Source organism: Salvelinus namaycush, chromosome 14, assembly GCF_016432855.1.
Source record: "Salvelinus namaycush isolate Seneca chromosome 14, SaNama_1.0, whole genome shotgun sequence".
NCBI lineage: Eukaryota > Metazoa > Chordata > Actinopteri > Salmoniformes > Salmonidae > Salvelinus > Salvelinus namaycush.
This window is the reverse complement of record NC_052320.1, coordinates 37,585,440-37,608,276: the sequence shown is the minus strand read 5'-3', so window position 1 is coordinate 37,608,276 and position 22,837 is coordinate 37,585,440. Positions and strand designations below refer to the sequence as shown.

Below are 22,837 nucleotides of genomic sequence, written 5' to 3'. Positions count from 1 at the left end.
TGTTACCCCACTCTTCCACCAAGGAACCTGCAAGTTCCAGTATATTTCTGGGGGGGATGGCCCAGCCCTCACCCTCTGATCCAACAGGTCCCAGACGTGCTCAATGGGATTGAGATCCGGGCTCTTCACTGGCTATGGCAGAACACTGACATTCTTGTCTTGCAGGAAATCAGCCATACTGCTCGTTCTGTGCGTGGTGGCATTGTCATGCTGGAGGGTCATGTCAGGATGAGCCTACAAGAAGGGTACCACATAAGGGAGGAGGATGTCTTCCCTGTAACGCACAACGTTGTGATTGCCTGCAATGACAACAAGCTCAGTCCGATGATGCTGTGACACACCGCCACAGACCATGACGGACCCTCCACCTCCAAATCAATCCCGCTCCAGAGTACAGGCCTCGATGTAACGCTAATTCCTTCATCGATGAATGTGAATCTGACCATCACCCCTGGTGAGACAAAACCGCGACTCGTCAGAGAAGATCACTTTTTGCCAGTCCTGTCTGGTCCAGTGACGGTGGGTTTGTGCCCATAGGCGACGTTGTTGCCAGTGATGTTTGGTGAGGACCTGCCTTAAAACAGGCCTACAAGCCCTCAGTCCAGCATCTCTCAGCCTATTGCGGACAGTCTGAGCACTGATGGAGGGATTGTGCGTTCCTGGTGTAACACGGCAGTTGTTGCCATCCTGTACCTGTCCCGCAGGTGTGATGTTTGGATGTACCGATCCTATGCAGGTGTTGTTACACATGGTCTGCCACTGCGAGGACGATCAGCTGTCCGTCCTGTCTCCCTGTAGCGCTGTCTTAGGTGTCTCACAGTACGGACATTGCAATTTATTGCCCTGGTCACATCTGCAGTCCTCATGCCTCCTTGCAGCATGCCTAAGGCACGATCACGCAGATGAGCAGGGACCCTGGGCATCTTTCTTTTGGTGTTTTTCAGAGTCAGTATAAAGGCCTCTTTAGTGTCCTACGTTTTCATAACTGTGACCTTAATTGCCTACCGTCTAAGCTGTTAGTGTCTTAACGACCATTCCACAGGTGCATGTTCATTAATTGTTTATGGTTCATTAAACAAGCATGGGAAACAGTGTTTAAACCCTTTACAATGAATATCTGTGAAGTTATTTGGATTTTTACGAATGATCTTTGAAAGACAGGGTCCTGAAAAAGGGACGTTTCTTTTTTGCTGAGTATTTATATTTTTTCATACTGCTCCCCGTAGGAATCGAACCCACAACCCTGGTGATGCAAGGGCCAAGCTCTACCAACTGAACCACATGGAACTTGAAGGAGAAGTTCTTTTTTTTTTTTTTTACAACGAAATCTCTATTTTTGATGTAAATGGCATGTTATAGAAGGGTCCAGACACCTTTATGATTTTACATGTTTGAGAGACTTACCGGAAAAGAGCAAAACACTTCATCATCCTAGTTGTGTGTTATGGGGGCCCCGAAAAAACATTAACCAAGGTTAAAAAACAAAACAAATATGTCCTTTTAAAAACAGCAAAGCTCTCAGTATAGTGTTGCAGGTCTTTAGTTGAACTTTATTCGTTTCACCTATCCAGCTGTTTCATCCTCCATGTAGCCTGCTGCTACAGGTAACTGCCAGAATAAAGGAAACACCTACATAAAGTTGTCTTAATAGCGCATTGGGACACCACTAGCCGCCACAACAGTTTCAATACGCCTTGGCATAGATTCTACAAGTGTCTGGAATGTCATGTGTGGAAGCACCCCAAGCCTTCAATATACTTTGTATATCTGATTTGACCTCATTTACTCAAGTGTTTCCTTTATTTTTGGCAGTTACTTGTAGAATGGACGGAGAGGTATTGCTCGAGTCGCAACGAAATGGAATACAACGTTGCAGATAAAGTTCAGAATGACACAATTTCATGTGTACAACATCTAAAGACCGGCATCACAATACTGGGAGATTTGCCGTTTCTAAAAGGACATATTTGGGTGTTTTTGGAGTCTTTGTTCATGTTTTTTGGGGGGCCTCATACTACACAATCGTTTTCCACCATTAATTTTATCCTTTGTGATTTTAGAAACACTTCAAATAAGGGCTGTTTTTTGTGTAGGCTTACCCTGGCGTGACGTTTTGATAACCGTGTAAAACTCTCTCCAACAAGGTGACTTTTATAAATATATTCGCCTGTATTTACCCCCCAAAAATGAAATGCTAATTAGCTGCTAATGTGGCTATTATACAGAACTACAAATGCCTGTCTCAAGCCTCACGTCCTCACCAATGCCATGATGATTTGGATGACACTGACAAATCGAGGCAAAGGTAAAAATCTCTGGATTAACTAATTAATAAATTGGCTAAAGTTGTTTAAAAAGGACAATTCTGTGAACTGTCTTGGGCAAGTTTTAAATTGAAAATGCCTGTTACCATCTAGGTAGCTAGCTCAGGGTTAGCAACATTAGCCTGGCTAGATGGCTACATTAGCCGTTTATTTGTCTAGCCATTTAAATACATGTCAAATTCAGGAAAAAAACATTTAGCTTTCTTTGACTTTTATAAACCAACAGTTTAGCTTGCTAGTTTACTAGCTAGCTAACTTAGATGGTGAGGCTAGGGCTAGGCGTTCTTGATAATGCTACTCTAGCTAGCTGTATTATTTTAGTCTTTCTTTTTGAGGGGTTTCAGAGACAGACTGATTAGCATCCTCTCGGGGCAACACTTTACTGCCGGAAAACATGGATATGTTTGCTGTTACCCTCTGGACAGCAGATCATTAGTATAGCTAGTAGACAAGGTTATGTAACCTTATTTAGTCCTACCTGCTATGGTGGGTTTTAATTTAATTGATATTCACACGTTTGTTTTTGAGGTACAATTAAATGTCATGTTATCGATGCCAAACTGCTATCCTTGTTTTAGGTTATTGTCCTGCTGAAAGGTGAATTTGTCTCTCGGTGTCTGTTGGAAAGCAGACAAACAGGTTTTTCTCTAGGATTTTGCCTGTGCTTAGCTCTATTTCGTTTATTTTTATCCCCCCAAAAAACTCCCAAGTCCTTGTCGATGACAAGCATACCCATAACATGATGCAGCCACCACCATGCTTGAAAATATGAAGAGCGGTACTCAGTGTTTTTATGTGTTGGATTTGTCCCAAACATAACACTTTGTATTCCGGACTTAAAGTACCTTTCTTTGCCACATTTTTTGCCGTTTTAATTTAGTGCCTTACTGCAAACAGGATGCATGTTTTGGAATATTGTTATTCTGTACAGGCTTCCTTCTTTTCACTGTGTCAATTAGATTAGTATTGAGGAGTAACTATACTGAACAAAAATGCCACATTAAAGATTCCAGTTACAGTTCGTTAGGCCCTAATCTATCGATTTCACGACTGGGCAGGGGCGCCAATCAGAACGAGTTTTTCCACACAAAAGGGCTTTATTACAGACACCCCCCCCCCTCAGACGATCCCGCAAGTGAAGAAGCCAGATGTGGAGGTCCTGGGCTGGCGTGGTAACACGTGGTCTGCGGTTGTGAGGCCATTTGGACGTACTGCCAAAATCTCTAAAATGATGAAGGCGGCTTACGGTAAACAAATTCAAATCTCTGGCAACAGCTCTGGTGGACATTCCTGCAGTCAGCATGACAATTGCATGCTCCCTAAAAACTTGAGACTGTAGCATTGTGTTTTGTGACAAAACTGCACATTTTAGAGTGGCCTTTTGTTGTCCCCAGCACAAGGTGCACCTGGGTAATGATCATGTTTAATCAGCTTCTTGATATGCCACACCTGTCAGGTGGATGAATTATCTTGCAAAGGATAAAATGCTCACTTACAGGGATGTAAACAAATTTGTTCACAACATTTGTGCATATGGAAAATGTCTGGGAACTTTTATTTCAGCTCATGAAGCATGGGACCAACACTTTACATGTTGCGTTTATATTTTTGTTCTGTGTACAATGTTGTTGAGCCAACCTTCCTTTTCTATCTCAGCCATTAAACTTTGTAACTGTTTTAAAGTCACCATTGGCCTCATGGTGAAATCCCAGAGCGGTTTCCTTCCTCTCCAGCAACTGAGTTAACCTCTCTTGGGTAGGGGGCAGTATTTTCATGTCCGGATGAAAAGCGTGCAGAGTAAACTACCTGCGACTGAGGCCCAGATGCTAGGATATGCATATTATTAGTAGATTTGGATAGAAAACACTCCTAAGTTTCTAAAACTGTTTGAATGATGTCTGTGAATAACAGAACTCATATGGCAGGCAAAAACCTGAGAAAAAATGCAACCAGGAAGTGGGAAATCTGAGGTTTGTAGTTTTTCAACTCTTTGCTTATCCAAGATACAGTGGAAATGGGGTCATATTGCACTTCCTAAAGATTTCACTAGATGTCAACAGTCAAACCTTGTTTGAGGCTTCTACTGTGAAGTGGGGTCGAATGAGAGGGGAATGAGTCAGAGGTCTGCCAGAGAGCCACGAGCTGACCAGGCGCGTTCACGTGAGAAAGTTAGCTTGCGTTCCATTGCATTTCTGAAGACAAAGGAATTCTCCGGTTGGAACATTATTGAAGATTTATGTTAAAAACATCCTAAAGATTGATTCTATACATCGCTTGACATGTTTCTACGGTCTGTAACGGAACTTTTTGACTTTGTCTGCACCTAGTGATCGCGCGTCATGAATTTTGATTACTGGGCTAAACGCGCAAACAAAAAGGAGGTATTTGGACATAAATGATGGACTTCATCGAACAAAACAAACATTTATTGTGGAACTGGGATTCCTGGGAGTGCATTCTGATGAAGATCATCAAAGGTCAGTGAATATTTATAATGCTATTTCTGACTTCTGTTGACTACACAACATGGCGGATATCTGTTTGGGTTGTGTTGGTCTCTGAGCGCTGTACTCATATTATTGCATGGTGTGCTTTTTCCGTAAAGTTTTTTTGAAATCTGACACAGCGGTTGCATTAAGGAGAAGTGGATCTAAAATTCCATGCATAGCAGTTGTATCTTTTAGCAATGTTTATTATGAGTATTTCTGTAAATTGATGTGGCTCTCTGCAAAATCACCGGATGTTTTGGAACTACTGAACATAACGCGCCAATGTAAACTCAGATTTTTGGATATAAATATGAACTTTACCGAACAAAACATACATGTATTGTGTAACATGAAGTCCTATGAGTGTCATCTGATGAAGATCATCAAAGGTTAGTGATTCATTTTATCTCTATTTCTTATTTTTGTGACTCCTCTCTTTGGCTGGAAAAATGGCTGTGTTTTTCTGTGACTTGGCTCTGACCTAACAATCGTTTGGTGTGCTTTCGTCGTAAAGCCTTTTTGAAATCGGACACTGTGGCTGGATTTACAACAAGTGTATCTTTAAAATGGTGTAAAATACTTGTATGTTTCAGGAATTTTAATTATTGGATTTCTGTTGTTTTGAATTTGGCGCCCTGCAGTTTCACTGGCTGTTGACGAGGTGAGACGCTACCGTCCCACATACCCTAGAGAGGTTAAGAAGAACGCCTGTATCCTTGTAGTGACTGGGTGTATTGACACCCCATCCAAAGTGTAATTAATAACTTCACCATGCTCAAAGGGATATTCAATGTCTGCTCGACTGAGGGACCTTACAGATAATTGTATGTGTGGGGTACAGAGATGAGGTAGTCATTCAAAATCATGTTAACCACCATTATTGCACACAGAGTGAGTCCATGCAACTTATGTGACTTGTAAAACACATTTTTACTCCTGAACTCATTTAGGCTTGTAAATACTTTCTGAAGGCACTGTATAATGCATGCTCCACTCTCAAGTTGAACTTTAACTTGTTGACTGATGCCATGGCGGCGGCTACTAAGGGAGCAGCCCCGAACCAGAAGCCAAGGCAGCACAGGTCCACAGTACACCTGCCATGTCTGTCGGGTGAGTAGTATTGGTTGGTACTGTATGTGCCTTTAGGTTCCTCTCCATGTGTAGGCTATTGTACTGGCCTGTGTGGTACGGTCTTTCATATGTGGAGCAGTTTGTTGCATCGTATTTCTTAGTTTATCATTTGTGTCAACTTTGATTTCAATCTAAGCCACAGATTGTTATCTTCCTCCATTTTGTACTTGACCTTTAGAAGTGCAGACCCAAAGACATCCAAGCAGCACTTTGAGAGCAAGTATCCCAAGTCTCCAATGGTCCCAGTACTGGTTGATGTGCAGTCCTAAGTGACCACACACACTCAAAAATGGACCTACAGCTGGGGTAAGATTCTTCCATCATTCACACACAGTAGACATAGTGTAAACCACCATGTTGTCAACAAAATGCACTCCTCAATGCTTAAGTTGTATTGTCTATGGCTCAATTTGTAGAAATGCTGTGATCACTCATCGTCTTTAATATTGTGATTCACAGACACACGAAGACCACGATTTTAAATGCTGCAACAGATGGAATAACGCAGAGGGACAGGGGACAGATATTTATGACAACCTAAAAGGGGTGCAGAAGCACAACAGCACCCCATTTTGTGTATTCCATAGCCAACCATCTCTTTAACTACACCTTATTCCACACTATGCCTTCTATGCCCCATGTTCCCTCAACTTCAGCCACTTTGGAACTCTCCATCTGATCTCTATAAACCCACCCTACCTTCACCCATTTTCCCTATGCTGCTTCCTTCACTTCTTCTCCTGATTTGAAAACATCTAGACTCAGCAACACGTTTAAAAGTGTTGTTAAATTGACAAGAATGGTGTTATTATAGCTGCGTATTAGGCATGGCTTCTTTGTTGAGTCTGTCAAGTGTGTTTGTCGTTCTGTTGAGAAACACTTTTTATAAAAAACCTACCTTACACATCCAGGTTTTCCATTTGTAACTCACCCACCAAATCACAGTATGCGGTTTACATTGTGTTATTTGTGCTGGTCTAATTCCTCAAATGGAAATGAAGAATCTGTGCGTTCTCAGAGAGTAATAATAGTGCTCTTCGATGTCCCAGGTTTGTGGCATTGATGAATAAATCATTCAATATTTACTTAAAATCAGAGCTTTTATATGTTATGTATAAAAGGCATATGTATGCATTGTTTACCATTTAGATTTCTTTAAAAACAATGTAATTGTTGGAGTTCTGGTGTTTGACGTGATTGACTATGAGCATTCTTGTCAAATAAATATGCTTATTAATTCATGATTATGGACACATTCTGCAATTAGTTAATCTGGCTTAGAATCTGCAGCAGAACTTGTCAACAAGTTAGTTCTCCTGAATTGCTTTAATACAGCAGTGCATTCTGACACCATGAATTGAAAGATTTCACCTTGTTCATATAGTTGCCAGAAATTATAAGGGATTAAAGAAAGACCTCTACCGGCTGAAGGAGAAGAGGATCTGGTAAAATATGGGTATGAGACCATCAAATAAATGGCATATGAATTAGTCTTCCAAGAATTTCCACGTGAACGAGGATATTGGAAATTTAATCAAAGCCTATTGGATGAAAACTTGTTTTTAAATGTATAACTGACTTTTTCCGACATAATATAGGTATCCCTTATTGTATGGGGCACTTTTAAATGTGCCTTAAGACGCCATGCAATTCAATAATCCTCCAAAACAAAAGCAATTTAGGCCAAAAGAGTCCATATTAACAAAGGAAATAGAAGGACTAACAGTACAGATAGATAGCAATAAAAACTGTACCATTGAGGCACAGAATAAGTTAGAGGAGAAATGAGAAATGAAGGAACATCAAGAAAGATCGAGTGTAATATATTATAAAAAAATTAAGTGAACTGGATGAAAGATGGGGGGAAATGTACCAAATTATTTTTTAAATCTTCAACATAGAAATGATACCAAAAATAATTTTCTGAAACTTATTACAAATGACAGAATCACCCATTATTCACCAAACAATATTTTGAAAAGAGGAAGCAAAGTACTTTAAGCATATGTTTTCGTTTCAATCTCCTCCATCTTACTAACCAAAGTTAATTGTATGGATTTTTTCCCCAATTAATCATGTAAAATTAACAGCTCTACAGAAAGACTCAAGTGAAGGCCAAATTACAGAGGAACTTCTTGATGCAATTAAAGCCTTTAAGTCTGGGAAAACTCCAGGGTTGGATGGCATAACAGTTGAGGTATACCAAACCTTTTTTGATGTACTCAGAGGACCATTATTAGCATGTTTTAACCACTCCTACAAAAATGGTAGATTATCAGATACTGATTTCATTATTACTGAAACAGGATGGAAGTGGAAAACATAAAATTGGAGGCCCCTTACACTTCAGTGTTGTGATGCAAAAAAATTGAGCAAAGTGCAAAGCGCATAGAATTAAAAAGGTATTGTCGGATATTATTCATCCTAATCAGACAGGGTTTTTACATGGACAATACATTGAAGATAATACAAGACAAGTACTGTAAAACAATAGAACAATATTAAAAATCTAGGAAACCAGGCCTGGTATTCATAGCTGACTTTGAAAAGGCTTTGGATAAAGTACTACTGGAATTTATATATACAACCCCATTCGGAAAGTATTCAGACCCCTTGACTTTTTCCACATTGTTACGTTACAGCCTTATTCTAAAATGTATTAAATAGTTTTTCCCCCTCATCAATCTTCAGACAATACCCCATAATGATAAAGCAAAAACAGTTTCAGAATTATTTTGCAAACGCATTCAAAATAAAAACCTGAAATATCACATTTACATAAGTATTCAGACACTTTACTCAGTATTTTGTTGAAGCACCTTTGGCAGCAATTACAGCCATGAGTCTTCTTGGGTATGCTTCTACACCTGCATTGCTTGCTGTTTGGGGGTTTTAGGATGGGTTTCTGTACAGCACTTTGAGATATCAGCTGATGTAAGAAGGGCGTTATAAATACATTTGATGACGCTACAAGCTTGGGACACCTGTATTTGGGAAATTTCACCCAGTCTTCTCTGCAGATCCTCTCAAGCTGTCAGGTAGGATGGGGAACATCGCTGCACAGCTATTTTCAGGTCTCTCCAGATATGTTCGATTGGGGTCAAGTCCGGGCTCTGGCTGGGTCACTCAAGGACATTCAGAGACTTGTCCCGAAGCCACTCCTGCGTTGTCTCGGCTGTGTGATTAGGGTCGTTGCCATTTTGGAAGGGGAACCTTCACCCCAGTCTGAGGTCAAGAGAGCTCTGGAGCAGGTTTTCAGCAAGGATCTCTGTACTTTGCTCAGTTAATCTTTTCCTCGATCCTGACTAGTCTCTCAGTTCCTGCTGCTGAAAAGCATGCCACTACCATGCATCACAGTAGGGATGGTATTAGCCTGGTGATGAGTGGTGCCTGGTTTCCTCCAGACATGATGCTTGGCATTCAGGCCAAAGAGTTCAATCTTGGTTTCAACAGACCAGAGGTGCCTTTTGGCAAACTCCAAACGGGCTGTCGTGCCTTTTACTGAAGAGTGGCTTCCGTCTGGCCACTCAACCATAAAGGCCTGATTGATGGAGTGCTGCAGCAAAGGTTGTCCTTCTGGAAGGTTCTCCCATCTCCACAGAGGAACTCTAGAGCTCTGTCAGTGACCATTGGGTTCTTGTTCACCTCCCTGATTGGTCACCTCCCCCAATTGTTCAGTTTGGCTGGGTAGTCAGCTCTAGGTGGTTACAAACTTCTTCCATTTAAGAATGATGGAGGCCACTGTGTTCTTGGGGACCTTCAATGCTGCAGAAATGTTTTGTACCCTTCCCCAGATCTGTGCCTCGACACAATCCTGTCTGAGCTCTATGAACAATTCCTTCAACATCATGGCTTAGTTTTTTGCTCTGACATGCACTGTCAACTGTGGGACCTTCTATAGATAAGTGTGCGCTTTTCCAAATCATGTCCAATCAATTGAATTTACCACAGGTGGAATCCAATCAGGTTGTAGAAACATCTCAAGGATGATCAATGGAAACAGGATGCACCTGAACTCAACCTCGAGTCTCGTAGCAAAGGGTATGAATACTTATATAAATACGTTTTTAAAAATTATTTTTTATTAATTTGTAAAAATGTCCAAAAAACTGTTTTCGCTTTGTCATTATGGGGTATTGTGTGTAGATTGATGACAATTATACATTTGTATCATCAATTTTGGAATAACACTGTAACGTAACAAAATGTGGAAAAAGTGAAGGGGTCTGAACACTTTTCGAATGCACTGTAAATGCCTGGAAAATTTCAAATTTTCGAGAATCTCTTATACAATAGGTTAAAGTTATGTATAGTAAACCTAGGTGTAAAATAGTAAATAATGGCTACTTCTCAGAAGGTATTAAACTGTCAAGAGGAGTAAAACAAGTTTGTCCACTATCGGCATATCTATTTATTATGTCCATCAAAATGTTAGCTATTAAATCAAATCAAATTTTATTGGTCACAATACCATATACACATGGTTAGCAGATGTTAATGCGAGTGTAGCGAAATGCTTGTGCTTCTAGTTCCGACCGTGCAGTAATATCTAACAAGTAATCTAACAATTTCACAACAACTACCTTATACACACAAGTGTAAAAGAATGAATAAGAATATGTACATATAAATATATGGATGAGCGATGGACGTACGGCATAGGCAAGATGCAGTAGATGGTATAGAGTACAGTATATACATATAAGATGAGTAATGTTGGGGATGTAAACATTATATAAAGTGGCATTGTTTAAAGTGACTAGTGATACATTTATTATTGTGCATCAGTAAAAGTTTGTGAGTGTTTTTGGTGACAAGCCAAATTTCTTCAGCCTCCCAAGGTTGAAGAGGCGCTGTTGCGCCTTCTTCACCACGCTGTCTGTGTGGGTGGACCATTTCAGTTTGTCCGTGATGTGTACGCCGAGGAACTTTCCACCTTCTCCACTACTGTCCCGTCGATGTGGATAGGGGGGTGCTCCCTCTGCTGTTTCCCGAAGTCCACAATCATCTCATTTGTTTTGTTAACGTTGAGTGTGAGGTTATTTTCCTGACACCACACTCCGAGGGCCCTCACCTCCTCCCTGTAGGCCGTCTCGTCATTGTTGGTAATCAAGACTACCATTGTAGTGTCGTCTGCAAACTTGATGATTGAGTTGGAGGCGTGCATGGCCACGCAGTCATGGATAAACAGGGAGTACAGGAGAGGGCTGAGAACGCACCCTTGTGGGGCCCCAGTGTTGAGGATCAGCGAGGTGGAGATGTTGTTTCCTACCCTCACCACCTGGGGGCGGCCCGTCAGAAAGTCCAGGACCCAGTTGCACAGGGCGGGATCGAGACCCAGGGTCTCGAGCTTAATGATGAGTTTGGAGGGTACTATAGTGTTAAATGCTGAGCTGTAGTCGATGACCAGCATTTTTACATAGGTATTCCTCTTGTCCAGATGGGTTAGGGCAGTGTGATTGCGATTGCGTCATCTGTGGACCTATGGGGGCGGTAAGCAAATTGGAGTGGGTCTAGGGTGTCAGGTAGGTTGGAGGTGATATGATCCTTGACTAGTCTCTCAAAGCACTTCATGATGACGGAAGTGAGTGTTACGGGGCGATACCCGTTTAGCTCAGTTACCTTAGCTTTCTTGGGAAAAGGAACAATGGTGGCCCTCTTGAAGCATGTGGGAACAGCAGACTGGGATAGGGACTGATTGAATATGTCCGTAAACACACCAGCCAGCTGGTCTGCGCATGCTCTGAGGATGCGGCTAGGGATGCCATCTGGGCCGGCAGCCTTGCAGGGGTTAACACGTTTAAATGTTTTACTCACGTTGACCGCAGTGAAGGAGAACCCGCAGGTTTTGGTAGCGGGCTGTGTCAGTGGCACTGTATTGTTCTCAAAGCGAGCAAAGAAGTTGTTTAGTTTGTCTGGGAGCAAGACATCGGTGTCCTTGACGGGGATGGTTTTCTATTTGTAATCCGTGATTGAGTGTAGATCCTGTCACATACGTCTCGTGTCTGAGCTGTTGAATTGCAACTCTACTTTGTCTCTATACTGATGCTTAGCTTGTTTGATTGCCTTGCGGAGGGAATAGCTACACTGTTTGTATTCGGTAATGTTTCCGGTCGTTATGCCATGATTAAAAGCAGTGATACGCGCTTTCAGTTTTGCGCGAATGCTGCCATCAATCCACGGTTTCTGGTTGGGGAAGGTTTTAATAGTCACTGTGGGTACAACATTACCGATGCACTTGCTAATAAACTCGCTCATCGAATCAGCGTATACATCAATGTTGTCGCCTGAGGCTATCCGGAACATATTCCAGTCCACGTGATCGAAGCAATCTTGAAGCGTGGAATCAGATTGGTCCGACCAGCGTTGAACAGACCTGAGCACGGGCGTTTCCTGTTTTAGTTTCTGTCTATCGGCTGGGAGCAACAAAATGGAGTCGTGGTCAGATTTGCCGAAAAGAGGGCGGGGGAGGGCTTTGTATGCGTCGCAGAAGTTAGAGTAGCAATGATCCAGAATTTTTCCAGCCCGGGTCACGCATTCGATATGCTGATAAAATTTCGGGAGCCTTGTTTTCAGATTAGCCTTGTTAAAATCCCCAGCTACAATAAATGCAGCCTCAGGATATGTGGTTTCCAGTTTACATAGCGTCCAATGAAGATCTTTCAGGGCCGTCAAGGTGTCTGCTTGGGGGGATGATATGCACGGCTGGGATTATAATCGAAGAGAATTCTCTTGGTAGATAATGCGGTCAGCATTTGTTGTAAGGAATTCTAGGTCCGGTGATCAAAAGGACTTGAGTTCCTGTATGTTGTTATGATCACACCACGACTCGTTAATCATAAGGCATACAACCCCGCCCTTCTTCTTACCAGAGAGATGTTTGTTTCTGTCAGTGCGATGCGTGAAGAAACCGGGTGGCTGTACCAACTCTGATAACGTATCCCGAGTGAGCCATGTCTCCGTGAAACAGAGAATTACATAAAAAAACTAAATACTGCATAGTTTCCTAAGAACGTGAAGCCAAGCGACCATCTCTGTTGGCGCCAGATCCAACAATAATATCAAGGGGCTAGAAACCCAGGGTTTAAAAACAAAAATATCACTGTACGCGGACGATTCACATTCTTTTAAATCCACAATCTGGATCCCTCCTCAGCCTACTTTTTCTAACCTCTCTGGATTACAACCAAATTATGAATTACACCAAAAGTGTATATTTAAGTAATAAGGCCCAAGGGGGTGTGGTATTTGGCCAATATACCACAGCTAAGGGCTGTTCTTATGCACGATGCAACGCGGAGTTCCTCAATACAGCCCTTAGCCATGGCCATATACCACAAACCCCAGATGTGCCTTATTGCTATTATAAACTGGTTACCAACGTAATTAGAGCAGTAAAAATAAATGCTTTGTCATACCCCTGGTATATGGTCTGATATATCACGGCTATCAGCCAATCAGCATTCAGGGCTCCAACCACCCAGTTTATAATACGTATTGGTTTACAAAAAAATACTACTTTTACATTACTGTGTAGTTTACCAATAAAAATGGTTTGACAGTGATGTGGACATACTCAGTACTCATATCCCGAAATAAAGAAATTCTCACTACAATACATTTTAATAGAACGTTTATAGATAAGATCTTGCTACAATGGAAATTAAAAATAACTGTCTACTTGTGGGGGGAAAAGAATCACCCTGATTAACTCTTTAGTCATATCCCAGTTTACCTATTTGCTATGGCCTTGCCTACACCTAGCGACCAGCTTTTTTAATTATATGAGCAAAAAGGGTCAACTGAGTTTGTTTCTAGTAATCCCTCCTTCAAACTTCTTCTTTGGACTTTATATGGAAGTTGGCAACCAACTTTAAGGCACATTACCACCACCAACTGGACTGGAGTGTGGACCTCAGCTCATCTTTCAATCACCCACGTGGGTAAAAACCAATGAGAAGATGGGAGAGGCGGGACTTGCAGCGCATCAAGCATCACAAATAGACCCAAGTTCTATTTTAGCGCCTGGCTACACAGACGCTCGTTGTCGCGCGAGCAGTGTGGGCGCAATTATTGAATAACATGCATTTGCAACGCTCGTGCACGCGGGCAGTGTGGTCAGCATGTTATACTTAAATCTGAAATTGTTCTCTAGCAGATTAGTAAGAATGTCTTACCCCTTGTTCAAGAATGTCCTTTTCCCTTTATTCAAATGAATACCTCTCACTTTCGGTTCTTTGAAAATGAAATAATCTCCAAAATATTGCTATTTTTAAAACAAGCCATAGAAAGTTGGTTGCAATTTCTGTTTAATCCAGCAGAAAAGACAGAACAAATAATACAACAAATATTATGGCTAAACTCAAATATAGTACTTGATCAATCATAAATAGGACTGGTGGAGTTGTCACACATGCAGCTAACATACATATAAAATATCTGCTCTCCCAAAATTACAACCAACTAATGGCAGCATTACTGCAAACATTGAAGAGGCGGAAGGGGGGAACGGGCGGAAGTGGAAGGGGGAAACAGGAATTTGTCTGTCAGACCTGCATTAAAAACCAAAATTGGTTAAAGAAAATTGTGATAAAACTATTACAGTTTTATAAGGACAAACAAATTGACAGCTGTGCCATACAGATTGCAAAATAGTTGGGAAGAGATTTTTGATGTACGGAATCCATGGCACCTGGTTTATGAACTGATAGGCAAAACGACACCGGATTCAAAACGTAATATCTTTTTAAATTTAAATGACTATACAAAATTCTTGCAACCAAAATAATGTTATTTTGTCCCAGCTCTGCAGATGTTGCTGAGAAGAGACAGAATTATGAGATCATTTGTTTTGGTACTGTCCATATGTAGCTTGTTTTTGGTCGCAGGACCAGGATTGGCTGAAGAATTGCAACATTTATCTGGAGCCAACTCTGCAAGTAGCACTGCTGGGTGATTTGAAAACACATAGGCAATCGATCAATAATATAATAATACTCTTAGCAAAAATGTCTATCTTTAATTTACAATCTGTATAAATTACGAGAACAGAAAGGTTCAGAACTTTTGTGAAACATCACAGCACAGTTGAAAAATATATGGTGCCAGGACAACAACATCTCCCTCAACGTGATCAAGACTGAGGAGATGATTGTGGACTAAAGGAAAAGGAGGACCGAGCACGCCCCATTCTCATCGACCGGGCTGTAGTGGAGCAGGTTGAGAGCTTCAAGTTCCTTGGTGTCCACGTCACCAACAAACTAACATGGTCCAAGCACACCAAGACAGTCGTGAAGAGGGAATGACAAAACCTATTCCCCCTCAGGAGACTGAAAAGATTTGGCATGTGTCCTCAGATCCTCAAAAGGTTCTACAGCTGCACCATCGAGAGCATCCTGACTGGTTGCATCACTGCCTGGTATGGCAACTGCTCGGCCTCCGACTGCAAGGCACTACAGAGGGTAGTGCGTACGGCCCAGTACATCACTGGGGCCAAGCTTCCTGCCATCCAGGACCTCTATACCAGGCAGTGTCAGAGGAAGGCCCTAAAAATTGTCAAAGACTCCAGTCACCCTAGTTATAGACTGTTCTCTCTGCTAACGCACGGCAAGCGGTATCGGAGTGCCAAGTCTAGGTCCAAGAGGCTTCTAAACAGCTTCTACTCCCAAGCCATAGGACTACTGAACAGCTAATCAAATGGCTACTTGCATTGTCCCCCTCACCCTTTTACACTGTTGCTACTCTGTTATCTATGCATAACTCACTTTAATAACTCTAACCACATGTATATACACTGCTCAAAAAAATAAAGGGAACACTAAAATAACACATCCTAGATCTGAATGAATGAAATATTCTTATTAAATACTTTTTTCTTTACATAGTTGAATGTGCTGACAACAAAATCACACAAAAATGATCAATGGAAATCAAATTTAATCAACCCATGGAGGTCTGGATTTGGAGTCACACTCAAAATTAAAGTGGAAAACCACACTACAGGCTGATCCAACTTTGATGTAATGTCCTTAAAACAAGTCAAAATGAGGCTCAGTAGTGTGTGTGGCCTCCACGTGCCTGTATGACCTCCCTACAAAGCCGGGGCATGCTCCTGATGAGGTGGCGGATGGTCTCCTGAGGGATCTCCTCCCAGACCTGGACTAAAGCATCCGCCAACTCCTGGACAGTCTGTGGTGCAACGTGGCGTTGGTGGATGGAGCGAGACATGATGTCCCAGATGTGCTCAATTGGATTCAGGTCTGGGGAACGGGCGGGCCAGTCCATAGCATCAATGCCTTCCTCTTGCAGGAACTGCTGACACACTCCAGCCACATGAGGTCTAGCATTGTCTTGCATTAGGAGGAACCCAGGGCCAACCGCACCAGCATATGGTCTCACAAGGGGTCTGAGGATCTCATCTCGGTACCTAATGGCAGTCAGGCTACCTCTGGCGAGCACATGGAGGGCTGTGCGGCCCCCCAAAGAAATGCCACCCCACACCATGACTGACCCACCGCCAAACCGGTCATACTGGAGGATGTTGCAGGCAGCAGAACGTTCTCCACGGCGTCTCCAGACTCTGTCACGTCTGTCACATGTGCTCAGTGTGAACCTGCTTTCATCTGTGAAGAGCACAGGGCGCCAGTGGCGAATTTGCCAATCTTGGTGTTCTCTGGCAAATGCCAAACGTCCTGCACGGTGTTGGGCTGTAAGCACAACCCCCACCTGTGGACGTCGGGCCCTCATACCACCCTCATGGAGTCTTTCTGACCGTTTGAGCAGACACATGCACATTTGTGGCCTGCTGGAGGTCATTTTGCAGGGCTCTGGCAGTGCTCCTCCTGCTCCTCCTTGCACAAAGGCGGAGGTAGCGGTCCTGCTGCTGGGTTGTTGCCCTCCTACGGCCTCCTCCACGTCTCCTGATGTACTGGCCTGTCTCCTGGTAGCGCCTCCATGCTCTGGACACTACGCTGACAGACACAGCAAACCTTCTTGCCACAGCTCGCATTGATGTGCCATCCTGGATGAGCTGCACTACCTGAGCCACTTGTGTGGGTTGTAGACTCCGTCTCATGCTACCACTAGAGTGAAAGCACCGCCAGCATTCAAAAGTGACCAAAACATCAGCCAGGAAGCATAGGAACTGAGAAGTGGTCTGTGGTCACCACCTGCAGAACCACTCCTTTATTGGGGGGGGGGTCTTGCTAATTGCCTATAATTTCCACCTGTTGTCTATTCCATTTGCACAACAGCATGTGAAATTTATTGTCAATCAGTGTTGCTTCCTAAGTGGACAGTTTGATTTCACAGAAGTGTGATTGACTTGGAGTTACATTGTGTTGTTTAAGTGTTCCCCTTATTTTTTTGAGCAGGGTATATTTCCTCAATTACCTCAACTAACCAGTGCCCCCGCACATTGACTCTGTACTGGTACCCCCTCTATATATCCTCGCTCTTCTTATTTTTCTGCTGCTCTTTAATTATTTTTTACTTAGGTATTTTCTTAAAACTGCATTGTTGGTTAAGGGCTTGTAAGTAAGAATTTCACTATAACGTCTACACCCGTTGTATTCGGAGCGTTTGACAAATAAAATTTGATTTTGATTTGAAACAGAAATAAAAATGGATGGAGTTAAGAGATAGATTAGAGGGGTTGAGTGGAGCTGAAGGGTGGGACTAACAAGGTAACCAATGTAAAATATACTGTATCAGTAAAATGTATATAGGTTCAGAACTTATGTGAAACACCAGTCTCAATGTCAACAGTGAAGAGGCGACTCCGGGATGCTGGCCTTCTAGGCAGAGTTGCAAAGAAAAAGCCATATCTCAGACTGGCCAATAAAAAGAAAAAAGTTTAAAATGGGCAAAAGAACACTGACACTGGACAGAGGAACTCTGACTAGAAGGCCAGCCTCCCGGAGTCGCCTCTTCACTGTTGACATTGAGACTGGTGTTTTGCAGGTACTATTTAATGAAGCTGCCAGTTGAGGACTTGTGAGGCTTCTGTTTCTCAAACTAGACACTAATGTACTTGTCCTCTTGCTCAGTTGTGCACAGGGGCCTCCCACTCCTCTTTCTAATCTGGTTAGAGCCCGTTTGCCCTGTTCTGTGAAGGGAGTAGTACACAGCGTTGTACGAGATCTTCAGGTTCTGGCAATTTCTCGCATGGAATTGCCTTCATTTCTCAGAACAAGAATAGACTGACGACTTTCAGAAGAAAGTTATTTGTTTCTGGCCATTTTGAGCCTGTAATCGAACACACAAATGCTGACGCTACAGATACTCAATTAGTCTAAAGGAGGCCAGTTTTACTGCTTCTTTAAATCAGCACAACTGTTTTCAGCTGTGCTAACATAATTGCAAAAGGGTTTTTTAATGATCAATTAGCCCTTTAAAATGATACACTTGGATTAGCTAACACAATGTGCCATTGGAACACAGGAGTGATGGTTGCTGATAATGGGCCTCTGTACACCAACGTAGATATTCGATTAAAACTTCAGCTACAATAGTCATTTACAACAATGTCTACACTGTATTTCTGATCAATTTTAATGGACAAAAAAAGTGCTTTTCTTTAAAAACACAAGGACATGTCTAAGTGACCCAAAAACTTTTGAACAGTAGTGTATATATTTTTTCAATCTACACACAATACCCCATAATGACGAAGTGAAACCAGGTTTTTAGAAAAATTTCAAAGTTTATTAAAAATAAAAAAAAACAGAAATACCTTATTTACATAAGTATTCATACCCTTTGCTATGAGACTGGAAATTGAGCTCATGTGCATCCTGTTTCCGTTGATCATCCTTGAGATGTTTCTACAACTTGATTGAAGTCCACCTGTGGTAAATTCAATTGACTGGACATGATTTGAAAAGGCACACACCTGTCTACATAAGGTCCCACAGTTGACAGTGCATGTCAGAGGAAAAACCAAGCCATGAGGTCGTAGGAATTGTCCGTAGAGCTCTGAGACAGGATTGTGTTGAGGCACAAATCTGAGGAAGGGTACCAAAAAAAAGAAAGCAAAGTTAACTGAACTAAATGTCTATCGCCCTGTAGCACTCACTTCTGTCATCATGAAGTGCTTTGAGAGACTAGTCAAGGATCATATTACCTCTACCTTACCTGACACCCTAGACCCACTTCAATTTCCTTACCGCCCCAATGCATCCACAGACGATGCAATCGCCATCACACTGCACAATCCCATCTGGACAAGAGGAATACCTATGTAAGAATGCTGTTCATTGACTATAGCTTAGCATTCAACACCATAGTACCCTCCAAGCTCATCATTAAGCTCGAGACCTGGGTCTGAACACCGCCCTGTGCAACTGGGTCCTGGACTTCCTGACGAGCCGCCCCCAGGTGGTGAAGGTAGGAAACAACACCTCCACTTTGCTGATCCTATACACAGGGGCCCCACAAGGGTGCATGCTCAGCCCCTTCCTGTACTCCCTGTTCACCCATGACTGCGTGGCCACGCAAGCCTCCAACACAATCATCAAGTTTGCAGATGACAACAATAGTATGCCTGATTACCAACAATGACGAGACATCCTACAGGGAGGTGGTGAGGTCCCTGGGAGTGTGGTTCCAGGACAATAACCTCAACAATTACAAAGGAGCTGATCGTGGACTTCAGGAAACAGCAGAGGGAGCACCCCCCTATCCACATCAAGGGGACCGCAGAGGAGAATCACTGACACATCACTGACAAACTGAAATGGTCCACCCACACAGACAGTGTGGTGAAGAAGGTGCAACAGCACCTCTTCAACCTCAGGAGGCTGAAGTAATTTGGCTTGGCACCTAAAACCCTCAAACTTTTACAGATGCACAATTGAGAGCATCCTGTCGGGCTGTATCACCACCTGGGCTCTGCAGAAGGTGGTGAGGTCTGCCCAACGCATCACCGGGGCAAACAACCTGCCCTCCAGGACACCTACACCACCCGATGTCACAGGAAGGTCAAAAAGATCATCAAGGACAACAACCACCCAAGCCACTGCCTGTTCACCCCGATATCATTTAGAAGGCGAGGTCAGTACAGGTGCATCAAAGTTGGGACCTAGAGACTGAAAAACAGAATCCATCTCAAGGCTATCAGACTGTTAAATAGCCATCACTAGCACATTAGAGACTGCTGCCCTATATACATAGACTTGAAATCAATGGCCACTTTCATAATGTTTACATATTTTGCATTACTCATCTCATATGTATACACTGTATTCTATTCTACTGTATTTTAGTCTATGCCGCTCCGACATTGCTTGTCCAAATATTGATATTCTTACTTCCATTCCTTCAGATGTGTATTGTGAAATTGTTAGATATTACGTCACTGTTGGAGCTAGAAACACAAGAATTTCGCTACACCCGCAACAACATCTGCTAAACATGTGTGACCAATAACATTTTATTTGATTAGAAGGGCCTTGGTAAGGGAGGTGACCAAAACCCCAATGGTCACTCTGACAGAGCTCTAGGGTTCCTCTGTGGGGACGGGAGAACCTTCCAGAAGGACAACCATCTCTACAGCACTCCACCAATCAGGCCTTTATGGTAACGGCCAGACGGAAGCCACTTCTCATTAAAAAGGCACATGACAGCCAGCTTGGAGTTTGCCAAAAGGCACCTAAAAGACAAACAAGATTCTCTGGTCTGATGAAACCAAGATTGAACTCTAAGGCCTGAATGCCAAGGGTCATGTCTGGAGGAAATCTGGCACCATCCTTACGGTGAAGCATGGTGGCAGCATCATGTTTTACATGATGTTTTTCAGCAGCAGGGACTGGGAAACTAGTCAGGATCGAGGAAAAGATGAACCGAGCAAAGTACAGAGAGATCCTTGATGAAAATCTGCTCCAGAGCTCTCAGGACCTCAGACTGGGGCAAAGGTTCACCTTCCAGCAGGACAATGACCCTAAGCACACAGCCAAGACAACGCAGGATAGCTTCAGGATAAGTCTCTCAATGTCCTCGACTGGCCCTGCCAGAGCCCGGACTTGAACCCAATCGAACATCTCTGGAGATACCTGAAAATAGCTGTGTAGCAACGCTCCCCATCCAACCTGACAGAGCTTGAGTGGATCTGCAGTGAAGAACGGGAGAAACTCCCCAAATACAGGTGTCCCAAGCTTGTAGCATCATACCCAAGAAGACGAGGCTGTAATCGCTGCCAAAGGTGCTTCAACAAAGTACTGAGTAAAGGGTCTGAATACTTATGTAAATGTGATTTCATTATTTATTTTTAGCAAAAATCTCTAAAAACCTGTGTTTCCTTTTCATTAAGGGGGATTGTGTGTAGTTTGAGGGGGGGGGGGGGACTATTTTATCAATTTTAGAATAAGGCTGTAACGTAACAAAATGTGGAAAAAGTCAAGGGGTCTGAATACTTTCCGAATGCACTGTATATGTTGCTAATATCTAGGTAGGTAGCTAGCTAGCTACATAGCTTCTTTGCAAAAAACTAGCCTAGTACTCATGACACAAATACCTGACTGCTACTAGGATAGTTCTGTACAAGACAAGTCCAAATTCATAATACAAATATTAGTTCAATAAAATATGGAACAGTAGATTATTGGGATCAAGGTAGCTAATAGATGTCAGCAATGGTGTCAGCGGGAGATGACTTGCAGGATGCTAATTAGAATTTTCTACTAATAGTAAATAGAGCCTAATATATTGATAAGTCACTTTGTCTGAAAGATTTACACGCCATGCTAAGCTTAAAATTGAAGATGCACTATGCAGAAATTGCTCCGCCATTTCCTGGTTGATATGTTATTAGTTTGCCTAATTTCAGTTTGTGACAAAACAAGCAAGTTTAGTGTAGAGAATAATTGTACCACCTAAACCATTGTGAAATACATTTTCCATAAGCAACATACTGTATTTTCAGCTGTTTGACGCTGGTGTTCAAAACCAAGAGTAAAAAAATACAAGAACAAAACACAAGCACTGGAAGCATAGAAATAGCACACATGGAACAGATCTAGCGTTTCTTAGACTTGCTTTGAATGAGAATGACAGATATTTAACTCACATTTGTATGAGAATTTGGATACATATTGCAGCTTTAAATGGTGAAAAAACGATTGGAACCATTTCAGTCTTTGACCGCTAGGTGTTATGGGTATTATGACACGACCACTGCGGGGCTCAATTTCCATATTTCTTTAGATTTGGTTCTAAAAAAGAAAACAATTTAAACTAGCTTGCTGGCCAAGCAGAGTATATAGTTAGTGTTATTATGGATAGCAGTATAACAAAAAAAGTGAAGGTGGCATAAAAGTGAAGGGGGCATATTTATCTACCATACCAACCATCCATTATTAATACAAAACCAAAAAGAACACAGTTGGACACTAATTTACTACAATAACGTATACTAACTATAGTAGCGGTAGCTAGCTTACTGACCTATGCACAGTCCAGGGTCAAGCAGCCATACATACCGCGTGACTTTTTTTAAGTGTAAATTAATTTGGCTACCTTGCATCTAACAAACTGTTGTTGTAAGATATCATTGCATACGTTCATCTAACGAGAATTGTTTTAAACAATACCTTTCTGGTTATCCAGCTGTGTCCTATCATAAGACGAAGCCTACACAACCTTCCATTTTCTCTTCTCCTCCACTGTGAGAGTTTTGTTCTCGCTCTCGCGGTTGAAATAAATCTGTCGCGAGAAGTTTGGTGTACGCTGGATATATGATGCAGTGCTCGCGAGGTCAATTGATGGCGCAGGTGTGAGAGGTTAAATGTTTTTATTCTCACATATTTCAGTGATACTTCTATATAAACCCTACCTGGACAGCAGATGCAACTTATGACAAACACTTTTTGCAAGAGGCTCAAGAGTATAGCTACAAAA

General features: G+C 42.3%; 1 protein-coding gene across 1 annotated transcript in view; it reads right to left on the bottom strand.

The window, feature by feature from the left end:
* Positions 1–22,614, bottom strand: part of LOC120058741 (death-inducer obliterator 1-like) — a 40,142-nt gene extending 17,528 nt beyond the window's left edge. Inside the window, exon 1 of the mRNA XM_039007482.1 lies at positions 22,531–22,614. The gene's annotated coding sequence lies outside the window, so the exon portion shown is untranslated. The remainder of the gene's footprint in view (positions 1–22,530) is intronic.
* Positions 22,615–22,837: the final 223 nt, after the last annotated feature.